The sequence below is a fragment of the Sylvia atricapilla genome, chromosome Z (assembly GCF_009819655.1).
Source record: "Sylvia atricapilla isolate bSylAtr1 chromosome Z, bSylAtr1.pri, whole genome shotgun sequence".
Taxonomy (NCBI): Eukaryota; Metazoa; Chordata; class Aves; order Passeriformes; family Sylviidae; genus Sylvia; species Sylvia atricapilla.
Window position 1 is genome coordinate 58,474,365 of NC_089174.1, and position 14,411 is coordinate 58,488,775.

General features: G+C 38.3%; 1 long non-coding RNA gene across 1 annotated transcript in view; it reads left to right on the forward strand.

The window, feature by feature from the left end:
- The first annotated feature begins 5,006 nt into the window (after positions 1–5,006).
- The window catches only part of LOC136373640 (uncharacterized), a 143,673-nt gene continuing 134,268 nt past the window's right edge, over positions 5,007–14,411 (forward strand). The window contains exons 1-2 of the long non-coding RNA XR_010745685.1: positions 5,007–5,072; positions 5,411–5,518. This is a non-coding gene — a long non-coding RNA (uncharacterized lncRNA). The remainder of the gene's footprint in view (positions 5,073–5,410; positions 5,519–14,411) is intronic.

A 14,411-nucleotide genomic window follows, 5' to 3' on the forward strand; every position in this document is an offset into this window, starting at 1 on the left:
AGAGGTAAGCATGTTCCACAGAATCACCCTGAAGTGTTGCTTTGATGAGGTTAATTATTGCTCTACAGAAATAATAAGGGACAGCAGTTCTATGAATTCAAACATGGGTGCCTAAATAGAGTTTTATAGAGAGGGGGCACAATAGCTCGAGACTGCCAGATCCAAATGCTCTGACCCAGGCTCTACAGTTTTAATGATCGAAGGTTTCCATCTCATGTTATTAAAAATAGATGCAATATTTTTGTGCAGTGTGAAACTGATAATACTTCTAATAAAAGGTTAGGAATAATAAAGAAATAACACAGCACTCAGGTACACAGGAAAGAATACTTTCTTCATAATGGGGATGCATAGACCCATTTAGTTGCTTGATCAAAAGAAAAAAGACATATAGTACAACATTTTAGCTTGAACATTTTAGTTTCCTTTTTAAACATTTTTCATAAAAATACTAGCAAATACCGGTACAATTACCAAACAATTTTAAAGTAAATATATTTACAGTTATGGTGGTTCCTCTGTAAATGAACATAGTTAATATATAAATATTACTGTCCTGAAATAAAATTTCATTTTTTCCTCATGAATATCTTCTGTCATGCTTCCTGAGCAACAGTAGTTCCCAGGAAAAGTTCACAATTTCACGCATGGGGTGTTAGGCTCATGAGTGCATTACTAGTCTTTTTAAGCCAATATCTTCATTTCAGTAACCTCACAAGGAAAGATTGCATCAGCAACTACATTTTTAGGAACCTTGTAATCCAAAGGTAAGAATAACCTCCTTAAAGATAAATTTCTCTTATTTTGTAAGAAAGCTAATTCACATAAATATATATATATGAATGAAGATTTTTCCCAGTTTCTCTCATCATATGAACATTTGGAATATGTGTAGCATACATAGACTTTGAACAATGGACAATAATGTTTTATGCACAGTGAGAAAAAATACATATAATCTTTTCTGAGTGTCCGTAAAACATGGTAATCATGAAAGTATATTAACACTAACAATGTGTAACTCCTTAATTGAATGTTTTATTTTGCTTTTTAGAATAAAGTATTTAGCTCTGACCAGTATGAGCAAGGAAAAATGCTAGGAAGAGCTTGTATTGACGAACCCGTCTCATACAAAATAATCATATGAGGATACCGGGTTTTCAGAGCTGCTTGCAGGCACCTGGTCTTGGTAGGAATAGTCCTTTTTGCCTTCCAGGCGGTTACAAATTGCTGAGTCATCTCCTCAGGATGCAGGAGAGGTTAGACTGTCCCAGAAAAAAAATTATCAAGAGCAGTTTCACAAAACGTTTGTTGTTATGTATTTTCCTGTGTACTTCCTGTTCCTTTTATAAGTTTCATTTTGGGGTGGGAAAATTCAACCTTTTTCTGTTAATGGTGGTTATAAATATGCTATGTCATAATGTCTACTGCTTTTCCTTAAAGATGATAGTTCACAGAAAGCAAAGGTCTGAGGACTGAAGCTGGTTGAAAAAAAGAAGCCCACTGAGACCTAAAGATTGAAGTAAGATACGATAGTATTTTGCATCCTTAAACTGTCAGCTTTGCATTTTCTTTTGCTCAAGCTTCATTATAATTTTTCTTAAATGGCCAACCTCAGCCATAGTTTTCCTGCATGGCTTGCAAAAATGAAATAGATTATGCCCCAAAAGAAGTGCTGTTGATGTACAAAACAGAATATTTACTACTACAACTAAATTCTAAATAAAAGGCAGATATACAAACCACTTTTCCTACTGCATTAGTTGGGTTTAGTGCAGCACGGTCTCTGTTAAATATCAATTATTTCAGATAACACAGGTCATAAATTCTGGCAGACATTGCAGCTTGGAGATTTTCTCAATTCTGATACACATTAACTTCTACATTAATATTTGGAACATCTTAATTTTATTTCTAGTTTATTTCTATATGATTTTGCCTTCACTTGTTTTTTTTCTCCAGTTGCTCTTGTGACCAACTATGCAACACTTTCTAATATTGAATTCATGTCTGCCTTTCACAAAGTTTGAAAACATAGTGTACTGCTCAGGATGCAGAATGGGTGGGTCATTTGGACTTCACTGTTAATTATCATGAAAAAACTTCTTTAAAATACAGTACTGAACAAAAATTTCATACTCATGAAATATAATATATACCAATTTCTTACTCCTGGAAGAAATTTGCAGTGAAATGCAGGAATAAAATATGCTAAACCTGAAAAATATAAATAAGGAAAAAAAAAAAAGGGGGGGGGGGGGAGGAGGGGAAGGACTGAAGATTTGAAAGGAAGATAAGAATGGAAGATGTATAACTCCATACTGATAATGGAGTGTAAAGATCTTAGAATCCCTAATTTTCTATTGCATTTAGCAGTGTTTTACTGTACAGATAAAATCAGTTTTAAAATAATTAGTGAGAATTTAATTGCAAATTAAAGTACTACTCACAAGTGATCTACCAAAGGGTAAAACAGCACTGGGAGGAAGAATGTGGAGGGAAATATTTTTCTATTCTTCTTTTATTGTCCTTCCAACCCCTCCCCCCAAACACTGAAGCTTCATGCTTCAAACTAGGTCAAATTGAGTTGAAGTGAAGCTTAAAGAAAAGCCGGCAATAGTCAGTACCAGGTGCTCTTCGTCGTCTATACTCTTATTTTAAGGGTAGATCTCTAGTTTGTGCAGGATGAACCTCAAAGATGAAATCATATCCACAAGCGGTCGACGCCCCCTCTGCCACCTCTGGGAGGGCGAAGATCCCCCTCTGGCCCTTTTTCGAGTTGCGTGTGGATTGCATCGTCTGACCTGGTGCGGTGACCGCGGGGCGAGCCCCGCCCGCCCCGCCCAGCCCCGCGCCCCGGCAGGGATGCTTCTCCCCGGCAGGGATGCTTCTTCCCGCGGCCTTCCCCGCAGGCTGCGCTGGGCTTTGGGAGAGGCTTAGGCCCGTGCCGTGCCCCTCCTCAGGCTTAACCTGGTGCCACAGCACGAGGAAGTGCTTAAGGCTCAGCATCTGTGGGAGTAGCAGGGGACCAGCAAGATAGAGCTGTACATCTAAGGGATGGGAAACGCCTATCACGAAAAGAAATCACCTTGATTCAAAAAATTCCCGCAGGAGGGGGGAAAAGAGGAAAGGGAAAGCGCTTCTCAAACCTCAGAAATCAATAGGAGGTAGCTGGCATACTGAACAAAGTTTAATGCAGATTAAGCGAAAATTAAAAACCAAAAAAACCCACAAAAAACCAAACCAAACCAAAACCCCAAAACACACACACAAAGCACTAAAATATCCCCTAATCAAACTCTACAGAACACAAAGACACCCCAACAACAATATAATTTTTACAAAAAAAAAAAAAAAATCGTAAAAGGTAAGGTCCGTGAAAAAAATTTGCACATGGTTGTGGGGAGGCTATTGATTAAAAATGTTCCTCTTGGAAGAGAGTGTTGACCAGAGTTAGAAATACCTTTGTAAATTAAATCTCGACGGGATCTATTTATGAAAAAATCTTAATTAAAAATAGCGCAAAAACAAAACTGTATTCTTAACTAAAACGAAAATCCCCTCCTCCCACCCCGTCTGTTCTCAGACCGTGTAGCCTTATCAGTGGAACTGAAAACCTTACAGCAATCACCCCAGCATTCTGCTGTAAAGAAGCAGGAACGGGGAGGGGGGGCAAGAGGGGGAGGAAGGAGGGGAGGCGGCTCCAACGGGTCTCATTGCTGGGAGATACTTTGAGGGCAAAGTAAAAGTGCCCCCTCGAGAGCAGCGCTCCGCTTCTGTCGCCACCGCTGTCTCAGATGCTACAGTATCAGGCGGAGAAGAAAAGAAAGGAATTTGGAGTTGATGTACACGCCGGAGCAGCAGTAAAAAGATATAAGATATCGACACGCTCAGCTGCATCTTGTTAAAAGCTTCCTGCGGGTTGGCAGAATGAAGTCTTTATTTAAAATACACAAACTATCGTCAGGGGAGGAACGGAAGGGAAAACACTAAAAGGGCCAAACGCAGAGTTTAACCCACCGGCATAAGCAAAAGGGGAGAAGAGATGAGACTGGTTTGGGGCGAACGGAAGAGAAGGGAGGGTGCCCTCCTTGCCGCTCAGCCACAGAAAACACCTGGGGACCCGGTGTCTCCACTTAGCTTCGGAGACTTTCTCTTTGATGGTGATAATGATAGCTGCTCTGGTACGGGAAAGAGACTGAGGAATACCAGAAGCAGAATGTGTGCTCTCATTTGGGCGTGAATGATAGGAAAACGTGCCTCGCCAGCACATCCACAGCAGGGCTCTCTTAAATAGTGGTAACATTATTTTATTATGGCCAGCCGGTGGCTTTAAACGTGCATTATTTTAATGCATTATTAATTGTTTTCTCAGGGCTAGAGGAAGGTGGAGATTTGGCTGATTATTATTAATAGCGAGGAGCTCGCTCCCGTCGCACACGCCGGGGAGCGCGGTGGGAGGAGGCGGCGGAGGGGGAGGCGGGTGGCGGAGCGCGCCCCGGCACCGGGCTCATTGCGCGGCTGCGGCGCCAACACGCGGGGCTCGGCGCAGCCCCCGCCGCGCCCTCACAGTCCCCCAGCCCCGGCCCTCGCCCTCCGCCGGGCGGAAAGTTCCGCGGGCAGCGACCGGCGCGGCGCCTCGCCGCCGGCGCCTCCCCATTCCCAGTTCCGCGGGGGCGGCGCGGCTCCGCGGTGTCCAAAGTTGCGGCGGGGCCGGGGGACGGCGGCCGCTGCCGGCCATCAAGTGGCTCGTTAAGGAAATGCAGGTGAGCGGGCTGAGCGGCGGCGGAGGCTGCGCGGGGCCCCGCGGGGAGCGCGCCCCCCGCACCGGCCCCGGCAGCCCCCTCGGGCCGCTGCCGCCCGCCTGCAGACGGCAGTGCTCTCGCCGAGAGCTGGCGGCCGCCGCACCCGCGGCGAGAGCCGCTCCAGCGCCCCCCGCCCCGCACACACACAGACACACACACGCACACCCCTCACCCCTCCTCCCCACCCCTCGCTCGCTCCCTCTCTCCTCCCTCTCGTCACTCTCTTCCTCCCTGTCTCTCTGCCGGCCTCATCGGAGAGAGTTGCAGGTACCTTGCCTCTTACTTCTCCGCCGCCCCCCCCCGCCCCCCCCCCCCCAGCCCCCCTCCTCCACAAATTTTAGGGCGCGGGAGCCCCAGGAAGCCTGCCTATCTATCTATCTATCTATCTATCTATCTATCTATCTATCTATCTATCTATCTATCTATCTATCTATCCATCTATTTGAAAGCACTCTTCAAAAAAAAAAAAAAAAATCTTTGGAAGAATGACTCTTGTCGGAGTCAGCTCTGAAAACAGGGTTACCCCCCAGGAGCGAGCTTCAGTGGCGCCGGATCCCATCAAAACAGAACTGCCTGATGTGGCATGTGCTTCTCTCTCTTTGCAGTTCCTTCTGGGCCTGTGTGGACTAGGGGCACAACGCGGCGCCTGACTGACAGGAGGGGAAAGCGGAGACTCCTTCAGGTTTCCAAAGAGGTCCGAGTGGACAGCATTAGTAAGTAAATTCTCTGTGCTTGCTTACTGTCCCTGTGTTCTCAGGCTTGTCCAGACCTTTTCTTAGCATTCAACACCTACATATGCACACACACACATCTTTATCATTGCATATATAGGTGTATATATATATATATGTGTGCATGCATTTCTTTTTTCCGGTTACTCTTCAGGTCAGAGAGAAACTTGGCCATGGTATCTTGAAACTGTTTTTAGTGGGAAGGCGCATTAAGTGGTTTGCTGGTTTTTATGAGTGAAGAAAATTGAGGGTGAATACTTGTTTAAAGAAACTAAGAATGGCAAGTATTGTATAATGTCATACTTCAGTGCAGGTGTAGGTATGTGGTAGAATACAGACAAAATCTAAACAAAGAGATGCTCCCTCAGGAGGGTTCTGCAGAATGGTCTGATCTGCAAAGCAATGCCAGGTGACAAGACATTCAGTTTAATATAAAATGTGCCTGAGTTATAGATGCTAAGAGTATTTTTGTCTGCGTTCAATTGCAAGCATTTTTAGTCCATATCTCTGAAGTTCTTAAAATTTTCATCAAGTTTTATATGTATAAAATGTATGTATATCTTTTCTTCTAATGAGGATGACAGTTCCAGACAACAGCTTTGCTTTCTAAGGGCTTTTATGGGGCATATTCAAAAGTAGTGATGGTACTGTTTTTGATAGGTGGAAGAGATCTAGGGGAAACAAAATGATAAACTCGTTTAAAAGGGCGTCATGAGCAGTGGAACTGAGGTTTGCTGGCTGAGCTGTAGAGTTAACAGAAGGTACAAAGATCATATAAATGTATGTCATGAAGTGTCTGCTCTTAGGTGTTGTTCAGCACTAAATAGATCTGCATCTGGCAGAGAGAACTTTTGCAGGCATTATTTCTCTTGGGACAGTGGACCCGTTATCGACATTTGCTTCATTTCTCCTAAAGGAAAATTAGTAGTTGAGGGGTAACTGTTTCCAAGGTAGAGAAAGGAAATAACAATGACAGGTATGTAAATGAAAATGTTTGCTCATGTTTGCTAATATCTAAATAAAACCTCAGTGTTATGTCAGAAATACAGTTGAGTCAATTGTTTTGAATGTACTGGAAGGAATCAATAGCATTTCAGCATTTTTTCTCTATTCAGCCAAATGGACTTGGATTTAAATTCTTCATGTGTTGTATCTATTGTAGGGACAATGTGGATTTGAATTAGAATAAAATAAAAATATGTCTTTACAAATTCTTGGCAAAATTGGGTTATTTTACAGTACAAATTCAGAATAAGTGGCTACTGTAAGTAAACAATACAGCTCAAATATCTTATATATTCTGTCTTTACTGTTCACCTAATCAGAATAAACTTGTGCTGTTAGAAACCATTAAACATGAACTTGCAAATGCATTTTATTAAACTTCCAAATGTGAAATTCATGTTGCACTTTCAAGTGTAATTTAAAATCACTCATAACTAACAAATGCCACTGGGAGTGAAAGTTTATCAGGGTCAATTCAAATGCATTTCTTCCCGAAGTAAAGAAATTAGTTTATGTCACAACAGTAAAGACAACTAGACAAAATTTATTTAGGGAATTAATGTAACACAAGCAGAAAGACTAAATCTGCAGTAGCAGATGGATGACATTCAGAGTTGCTTTCAGGTATTCATAATCTTAGAGCTAGGAAGGAATTACAAAGCACAGGGTACAAGTTCTGAGGCCGTGAATCAGGCTGACTTTCGTATTGCATTACAGTAGTCTTTTGGTAATTGACATTTATGACAGAAAAAATACCCCATGAACTCATGAACTTTTAATTAAAGGATAACACATTTTCTGACTTAGTAAGGAGTCCTACTGTTAGTGGTTTTGTACTATGAATTTACCTTTCAGTTAAAAACAAAATGCTTTTTTTGCCACTTTTTTTTTGTAATGACTTAGTAACATTTGACATGGCTCATTGCTGTATTGTACTCCCTGTGGACAGCACATTAAAATAATATATCCCACTAATTTGCATTAACTGTTTTGAGACTGCATGCAGTGAAGTTTATTAGGCTAAGCTTTCAGTTCTGCTAGGTGGTCCTAAACATGCAGCAATGTTGAATGTCTAACAATGCCTATTTGAAAAAAAGAGAAAAAACATATATATATGACTTACCAGACAAGAACTATGTTGTCTAGTTTAGCCTGAATCTCTACATACTCAATGGCTTTATTAGTTTGGAACACAGTCTTCTTAATTTGTCTTTGGGATTTTCTTTAATCTAGGATATGTCATGGCAATACTTTAGAATCTATTACTCAAAACACACACCACTTTTGCTGAAATTACTACTGTGGGAAATTACCTGAGTTAAATCATGGCAATTACATGTGATACACGTTGTATTTGATTATATATTCATGTACAATCTTGAATATTGGCATAGGCAAATGTCAAATCGGGTCAATCTGATACAGAAGAAACAAGAGAGGACTTTAAGAACACCTATTGCTATGAAAATATATAACTGATATAACAAAGTTGCATGTGTCAGCAGTAATGTGGTTTATTATGCAATTGTTCTTGTTATTCAGATTAGATAATGGTCTGAGGAAATATATAAGCAGTCTACAGGGAATCAATGATTAATTCCTCTGACATGTGCAGATTTAAGATTTCTTTCTAATAAAATCTTAGATACCTGCGTTAGTTTTCAATAGACAAAGTCAACTAACACTGTCAATATTAATTACTTAATATACTGAGCTTCCACCAAACTTTGTGGTGATAAAGTGTGATGAAAAAATTATGACAATGTTTCCTTCTTTGTTCTTTGCTAAATGTGGCTTTGCTGAAGAAACAAATAAGCATGCTGCTTGATAGCACAAACTATTTTGAAATGAGGAACGTGATTAAAATCAAGTAATACACCAATGCTTTAATCGTCTTGGTTTGTCTGTTAAGAACTTCCACAGCATTGATAACTTTTGTGTATATATGAGTGATAATTCTACATATTTGAAGTACTATCACTATAAACAAAGATATCATTGTTAGCTTAATTGGAGAACAGGTGAGTTCAGCATTTAGGAAAAGGTCACTGATACTTTTCATCAGTCCAGAGCTTGTTTAGTATAAAAACGGATTGCTACCTGAATCCCACGTAATTAGACTAAGTCCTATTGATTAACTATCATTTTAAAGACCTCGTAACCAGCAAATACAAATTCAACGGTGACATTTATGTGGATGTTCTATAATTTTGGGGTTTGGATTTTGATATCTGTACCCAAGGAAAGTAGTTTTTTTCCTTCATTAGTAGGCATATGGGTTGTACAGAAACTGGCTCAGGAGGAAGGGATGCTCAGGGTGTTCTTTAAAACAGAAAAAAAAAAAAAAAGTGGAAAGGCTGTAGGAAGATCTTAGATTCAAAAGTACTTGAGCTGGAGAATGCTTGTATATGTTGCATTCTATTTTGTTTTGTTTTCCACGGATGCATTATAAAGTCATTAGTATTAGAAGTTTCTTAAAGACCCTTTATGTTACCCCTTTTTCTTGTAAACTTTCCACCTTACAGTTTTGCAGCTATAATACTACCAAACTCTGACAAAGTTAGCAAGGGACCTTATGTCACAGCGATAACATAATGATAGAAATGGGGTCAAGAAGTATTGACAAGAAGTGTAGTTGGACTGTAAGTTTTTGGACATATTTGATTGTGATAAAAAATATTTAGTAGCAAATAAAGATTTAAAATTTTAATAGGAAATAGGCAGTAAGCATAAACTAATTTTCAAATGATAATTAAATATATTTGATAATAATGACTAAGAGAAGAGAACAGGCACACAGGCAAAACAAATGCATATTGGGAGAGTTTCTAACACTTTTTAATGCTTTTAGATGCTGTTTGATTTTCAGTTTATCCTTCCTTGTAGCTTCTTTGGTAAAACAGCAGCAGAAAAGCTAGCAATAAAGAGAAAATTGCAGCAAATTTACTACTCTTATGGTCAATACAACAGCTAAATTGCTCATCTATTTTTATTTGCTGTCAATAGGTGCAGAAATGATCCTATTTATCTTACATTTCTATTGTGTTAAATATGCTTTATTAAGTAAAGACTATTGTGCAAGAAATTGTATGCTTTATTCTAAATTTCTGCATTGACAGCTTTGTAACCACTTCTAAAAAGTGGAGGTTTTTGTCAATATATAAGATGAAGATCTAGTTTAATAAAATTTTAACTGATTGGATATTAGAGAATCTGGTTTATAAAATCAATGTTATAAAATTTCTGCCAGCAATACTGTGAAATTTATCAAAATACTAGTATGTTTTAAAGTTATGCTGAATAAAGTCCTGCTTTAAATGCCTTTACAGTTCTTCGAATTAGCACTTCCCAAAATTATGTACTTAGACTGAGTTGAAAAGTAAAATTAAGATTTTGGAGATGAGTTTGGATAAAGAGGATTCTAGATGTGTATGTTTGTAATATGAAGAAGGCTCTGAATAGTCCGATGATTTTCCTGAAAATGCTGGAGGGGATTTGTTCCAGCTGTAAGCAGTGTGAGATCATATGATTGCTAATTAAGAGATAGATATATTTTAAGGCCCAGTACTCTGCTTTGTATAAATATTTGGTTTAGAAGAATGGATTTTTTTGACATCAGGCAGTCCCACATTTAAGTTTCACCTCATTGTGAAAAGCTGCTTAAACTGAATTCTTCATATGTTTCAGGATGGCTTCTCAAAAGGTAAGGTGAGGTTTTGGTGGATATGGTGCATTCTGTTTTCTTTTAAGTTTAAAAACTGAGAGCTATACACAGTGGCATTCGGGAAATCACTCTCTTTCCAGGATTCTGCTTTTTATTTGGTTTTAGATTACCTAGTTCATTTGCAAAGTACATGTAATACTGCCCAACAGTGAAATGTGAAATGCATATGCTTTTTGTTTGCAGTGAAAATGTGGGTTGAGAGGAAACTGCTTCAGCCAAGGTGATTGTCTGTAAACATAAAGGGGACTCATGGGATTAATGGAAACTGGAATTATTCAGCTCTTCCAGTTATTATGGAAACAGTGTGGGTAAGGTGAACTCACGTTTCCAGAGTGGTCCTCCTAGCTGGTTAGCTTCTTATAGATGACACCTCAATTGCCTTATGATGATGACTGATGTAAAGTGACCAACCTGAGTAAAGGTCCTCTGGTGGCAGCAGGTTGAAAGCGTACACCAGTCTGTCTTCTGGGAACAGTAATTCTTAAGGGTACTGCAGTAGAAGTAACTGCATAAGAACAATTGCCTCTACTCTACTCTGAAAGTGTGAAGTGATTTTTAGACTCTCATGCAGCAGTTTAACAGCCAGTGTGGGAGTATGTCAGGCAAAGTAAGTTTGCTCTAGCTTTGACGCATTCTTTCTTTGTCTCACCCCTACACACTTAAAATGTAGCCTTCATTGTGGTGCAAGGCACAAAGTCTCACCAGACCCTGTACTACATAAACCAGCATTTAAAGTAGTTTGGTGTTCTTCTCACTCTGTTCTTTCTTTTAGCCAAACATGTTTTTCTTCAATCTTTAGTAACAAAGAAAAAAAAAAAAAGTTTTCCATACTGCAACTAGATCTAATACAGAATATTGATTTTTAGTACATGGATTTTTTGTTTTCTAAGCAGGAGTTAAATAAGAACACTTATGGTACCAATTTTTGATATATGTTGAAGGATTTAATTTTAACCTTAAAGGTCAGTTCTGTATTCAACTTCGGATGAAGCACAACATACTTTGAGTTCCTGCACATAAGTATAAGGGAGAGCAATGATGTAACTCTTACTTAGGTAGTTACAGAATTACTGGCAGCAACAAAAAGATAATCCAAAACTGTGTGTGAATTGCCCTTCATTTAGGTAAAATGACATAAGGATATCCATCCCATCAATATAACACTCAGAAAAAATCTTACAGGATGGTGCATTTTCTCAGTTTTGAATGATTTTCTTTTATATTAGAAGGAATGTGTGAGGCAAGCTCAAAGCATCAACATTTCTCAATGGAAACGGTTCAAAGAGAATTCATATGCACTGCCTATGTCTTAGCATGAGATGCTTTCCCTTTCTTATTGCAACCGAGATTTGCCAGATGGCATTCTCAGGCTTCTTCAGAGATGCAGAAAACAATAAAGGGTTTGTCTTTATCAGAAAACATAATAGTATAAAATTATAGCTGATACTTTTTGATCCATCTAGGTTTTCCTGAAGGAAGTGTGTGGGTTTTTTGACTATTAATTATTGTGCGTTTTGACTATGATGTAAAAGTGTTACCATACTTACACGTTAGTAGTACAAAGCAACTCTCAAACTGTCATATAGCTAGGATATTAAAGTTCATAAGAAAAGAAGTCAGAGTTGAAACCTATTTTGATGAAACCTTGAAACCTGAAAAATTCATGCGATGAGAGGAATGTGCTGAGAGAAGCTTGATCAACCCTAAATCATGATTACTGAAATATCCTACACTTGTTAGTAGAAGTATTGAAGAATATACCAAGAATTTCTCCTTGAGAGAAAATTTAGGTAACTTTTTTATATGTTAGTAAATTTCTGAAAATTGTAGATACAGATAAATCATAAAAGCAAGTTTCAAATAATTCATTGCCTATAACCTTTAATACAATTTTTGTGTAAACCATTCATAGAAATAGTCCTAATGAAAAGTCGTATTAATCATTGCTCTTCCTTCACAAACAGAAATCTGCCCAGCAAAGGTCATTAATTTCAAATTTGACATCAGTAGTTTTGGACTGGCATCATTGGCATACCAAGTGGAGTACTTAACAAAAAATAAGAAAACAAAGTAGAACTGTTGTATTAATATAATGATAAGTGTGTCCCCCTTTGAATAATTTAGCCATTTATTCACTTTTGTATTTCAGAAACTTTCCTTTCTCCCTATGAATAAAAAATTCACTAATGGCTTTTAACAGAATTTGTCCTAATCTTTTTTTTTTTTTTTTTTTTTTCCTAAGCGTGCTGGGCAGCTAGACTTGAAAAGCTGCAAAAATTTATTTGTCTGTTTTTTTCAGAGTGTAGGGTTTAGAGTGGGTTGATTTTGCTTCTGTTATTCCATGTACACCCAGCGTCCTCTGGGTGCAACAATTCATTGAAGCAACAATCAGCTAGTGAGGTTGGAAATTCTTTTATCAGATGAATCATCTGGAAAGTGTACAATGGACAGCAAAGCTTCCAGAGCAGCCAAAAGGCATGAAGGTCACCATAAACCATACCTAGGTAACCAAATATTCTTAACCATGCTAGCTATATCTGTGAAAGCCTTCTGCAAAATTAAGTTTCTCAGTGATAATTGGATCAACAGCACACAATAATTGTTACTCAAAGAAAAAGGGAAATAATTCCAACTAATATATTCTGCATTTGTAGAAGTGCAGTGGGCTTCTTGTGAAATTTGTTTTCAATTTCTCATGCTAATGGAGAAAAGTGGCAAAATAGAAAAAAATAATGTTAGCTGCTGGAGGCCGTTTGATGGACTAAAGTGGTCAGGAAATGTGGTTTGATTTTTTTTTTTTAATTTTTTTTCTTTTTTTAAAGGTTATTAATGTTTTGCTGTGTTGTTGTTATTCTTTTTCTGCGCAATCTGTATTAATAAAAATACAGAATTAAAATTTTTTATCATCAGCTTTCATACAGGTTGTGATGCTTTCTTGACCTAATCAAAATGCATGATTCGTCCTATTTTAAAAATATCTTTAATTTGGAAACTATAGGTTTTCGTTGGTTCCTTTTTTTTTTTTTTTTCCCTAGGATTATTAGAGAAAAGTAATCTTTGTATTTGGCATAACAGTGCATCTGTTTTTCATCATCAACTTTAGGTTTCCACAGGTTTGTATAGGTGTGGAAAAGCAGTCTTTGGATATTGTCATTGTCGTATTCTACATGAAATCATAAATTGAGAAGTATCTAAATATACTTGTGCTCAGACTCATCTTTTTTCTGCTCAGCATGGAGGCCAGCTTTTTCCACTCTTTCCCATCTTCCAATTTTTTCTGCCCTTCCTTTGCAGAAGGCTGTAACAAAGGTAGAGCGTCTAATTAATTTTTAAATTAGCTCATAATTTGGATTTCTGCTTTCCCTCACCGATCCTAAGCACAGTGACCCTTCTGGGGTAAGAATTTGTTTTGAAGGCCGATGTCCTCAACCTACTTACTTTGTGTTTTCTAGAAGTGATAAAAAGGGGAAAGAGAGCACTGCAGTTTATGTGAATATTAGATATTTCCTAGTGTAGGTGAAGAGATAAAGAAGTAAGTGATACAGTTCTGCTACAAAATCAATAAATTGGACATTTATGAATTTTGGGTTGAGTTTAGTGTGTTAGTATCTTTGAGTAACACTGAAGTGCACTTATAAGATTATATGTCTTTTTCCCTCTCCACTGCTCTGGCAGGTTTTGGTTGGCTTGAGAACTGCCAATAAGAACAAGAAGGAAGCTCATGAATATTCATGTTCTGTTAATTTTATTAATCATCAATGCTGAACAAATTAAATGAAGGGTGAATTGTGACATTTCTTTAACCAAACATTTCTTGGTAACTTAGATTTGTTTTTGTAAAAAAATAAAATTGCAATTTATGTTTCATTGTATATTTAAATAAGGAATTGTTGGAAGATGCATGATGAAGAAGGAAAGAAAGTGAGGGTAGAAAATGAAAGAAATGGAAAGAATGGAGTGAAAGAAATCCTCAGCAGTAGTCATGTCAGTCAGGTCTCTGGTGCAGTCTCTGCATCGAATCAGATGACACTGTCTTTAACCACTGGATTTAAGTTCCGGTTACCTAACCATAGGTAGCTGATGCATTTTAGATGCCCTAAGGTAGTTGCTCAGGGCTAGACTACTGTTCTCGTGTATCAAATGTGG